Source organism: Bison bison, unplaced genomic scaffold (genome assembly GCF_000754665.1).
Source record: "Bison bison bison isolate TAMUID 2011002044 unplaced genomic scaffold, Bison_UMD1.0 scf7180017864243, whole genome shotgun sequence".
Classification (NCBI taxonomy): Eukaryota; Metazoa; Chordata; class Mammalia; order Artiodactyla; family Bovidae; genus Bison; species Bison bison.
In genome coordinates, this window is record NW_011494815.1 from 2,577,074 (window position 1) to 2,580,187 (window position 3,114).

The following is a 3,114-nucleotide window of genomic DNA, read 5'->3' on the forward strand; positions in this document are numbered from 1 at the left end:
CAGTTTTCTTTTCTGAGAATTGAAGGAGGAAAAGCACGTGCAGATCTTGGAAGGATAAGGAGGAAGGCTTTTATCCTTAGGATTTCGAGACTCGGTGCCGACAGCCAGAGGCTCCGGCCGATATGCAGCTTTCCGGCTGCGGATGCAGGGTTGAGGGAACGAGCCGCGAGAGCACGGGCGGCCAGCTTTCAAGGGTTTTAGTCGCGTTCTTCGTGGCAACGAGCTCCGGGCAGACCCAGCCCCACCAAGCACTGGGCAACTGCCTTCGGAAGCAGGAGGCAGAGAGTCCAAGTCCTCGCTCCGCGGATCCGGGTATGGAAGCCAATCGAACAATTTACATGAGGACCTTCCTCCGCGGAGGCACACTCGAACGACTGGAGAGGCTTTTCACTTGCTCAAAACACTCCCAGCTTCCTTCTTCCAAAGTAACCACGCTTCGAAAATCCAGGTTTCATCCTATTTTTTTTTCAAAGGGGGAAAAGGTTTAAAGTTGTTAAATTTTAACCAGATTACATCCTAGCAGTCTTTTAATACTGAATTTTATGGTTCCAAGATTCAGATTTCCAAATGTTAAAATTTGGACTACTATCCTAGCATGAATCCCTAAATCAAATAATGTGTTTCTGTAATTCTAAGATTCTATGACCAGTGTCTAAATTCTTTGACTGTGATTATATCTCTATGACTTTAAACTTCTGTTCAGAGTGTAAAAGCATATTCCTTATATCTTAAGATGCTGGGAGTAAGATTTTGTGCCTGAAAATATGATGCCACTGTTGGCAGTTGTAACTTCTCTGTTTTAGACATTTTTGCAGCTCTAAGGTACATATTGCTTAATTTTAATTCCTGTCTAGGAATGTCTGATTGGAAGATTTGGGTCCTATAAATCCACATCTCTCTTATTTCATTCTAAGATATTAGTACTAGATCCACTATTCTATAACTCAAATAATCTAACAATTCTTATAATATTTGTGACTATATGCTTTAATGACTTTTTAAGCTCCAGTTACTATGGTTAGAAGCCTCCATGTCTCAGGATGTTTTGATCCTCATTGTTTTGTGACTGTGGACACACTCTTCTAGAAATCCGATTCGTTTTTCTCAAACTTTTCAGCTACTGAGCTCTGCCTATGCATCAGACCAAGCGTTAGCATCCTGAGATTAGAATTATTAAGACTGTGATTCTAGAATTTCATAAACAAAGAATCCTTAAAATGCTGTTCCATAAATGTTTTATTCTAATAACACATTTCAAAATTCTGTACTTTGAAGATGTAAAATTTGAATTAAAGGATTTGAGTGAACTGGGACAGTTAACCCGTTTGGATCAAAACTATACAGAAAGATCCGCTCAGTGCCAGGCCACTTCCTCAGTTTCCTCTTATCCAGTCTTCACCTCTTCTCTGGGGCAGTGCTCCTTAATATGTATAGGATTAACAGACCCATTGAGAACCATTTGAGAGCTACAGAGTTAGCTCTTGTCCCTTGGAAATCATTCTTTTAGTCCAGCTGGGGTGAGTTGATGTTGATATGAACAGATGCCGGGTGCTTTCCATCCTCTTCTGACTACCTACAGCCCTGAGTGTATCCTCAGCACCTTTTGGAAAAACCTTCCCCCTCACAGGCTATTTTACGTTAAATTCTGGGGGGAGAGGAGGAGTGCTGCTGATCTGTAGAAGATGCTAGAGCTCTTCCCCTGACTACCGAGTTTTGAAGTGCCCTCGGAGAGTTTCGTAAATATAAAGGAGGGGATTCTAGGAGTTATGGGAAATTCCTCCACATCTTTGGACCCAGATGCAGAGGTACCCTGCTCTTAAGGAAATCTTGGAAATTCAAGCTGGAAGGAAACCAGGCCCAGATTGTCAAAGGGGCTTGCTTAAAGTTGTGTAGAGGAGGTTCTACACTGAAAGGGAAACGCAGGTATTTGGGGCCTTACCTCCTGGGCCTGCAGCCTCTCTGTCTTTTCCTGAGTTCTCTGTCCTCACTTGTGCTTGAAGTCCTGGCCCTCACCAGTCTCCTTACAGGGGGACAATGGAAGCCCTAGGCCCAGATGCTTGCCAATCAGATCTAAGAATCTCGGGGCAGCTAGAACACAGGGACTTCTGGATTACTCTGGCACAGTCAGTCAGGGTCAGTGGGTTGTAGGTATGGCCTCAGAGTGCCACAAAGGCAGTCAGTCCTGTGTCACGCTCAGCCTAGCCGCTGGTTGCAGAAGTGGCACCGAGTGAGAGCTGTCACTCAGCCCAGCAGCTTTGAACTATTTGTTGTCCTTCTTAGGCCTCAGTTTCTCCATCTGGGAAGTGCCGGACTTCCTGTCATTTCATTTCCACGGAGTCAAGAGGATGAAGTGGGGCATATCGCCAACCCGTGATCATCTTGTCTTTTAAATTGTTTTCAAGACAAAAATGGTTGTTTAAAAAAAGGCTGCTGGGGAAAATTAAAGTCGTTCCCACTCATACGCGGGAATGAGATGCTGTCCTCAAAGAAGTAGTTTAAAGTAAATTAAATAGTTTTCTGCCCGCCTAGAAGGCAGTATGTGTGTAGGGAGAGTGTTGGAAGTTTAAGAGTTCGCAAGAGTGTGACCTTATTTTGCTCCACGGAGGCGCAGGGACCCCCGGAGCTTAGTCAGGACAACACGGTTTCTAACGCTTTCTCCTGCTGGTTCACTTAAATACCGTGGACAGAGAATTACCATCATCGGGGCAGAGAAACTGGGGCCCAGAGAGGCGAGCTTTCTGCTTCCCTGCCGCCAGCCTCCCAGCTCACCCAGCTCACCTCGAGGAAGCTCCTAATCCCTGACTCAAAGCCCTCTCCCAGCGCTGCCCCCTGGTCTCGGAATGGGGAGTTCAGGAGCCGGCCGGGACAGCCCAGGAGCTCCGCGGCGGCTGCAGCGAAAAGGGCAAACCTTCCGGGGGACGCGGACCTGTCCCGCTGCGTACAGCGACTTGGGGTCTGAGTGGAGCCTGAGCAACCCCCGCCCCTAGGTTACCCCCTCCGCCCTTTCCCAGCCGCTGTGAGCATTCCTGAGCCGAGGACGGAGGAGCTCAAGGTAGATTTTGCTCAGAACCAACGGGAGGGAGCTGGGCTGTGGCTGGCCCCTCTCCTAGTAAA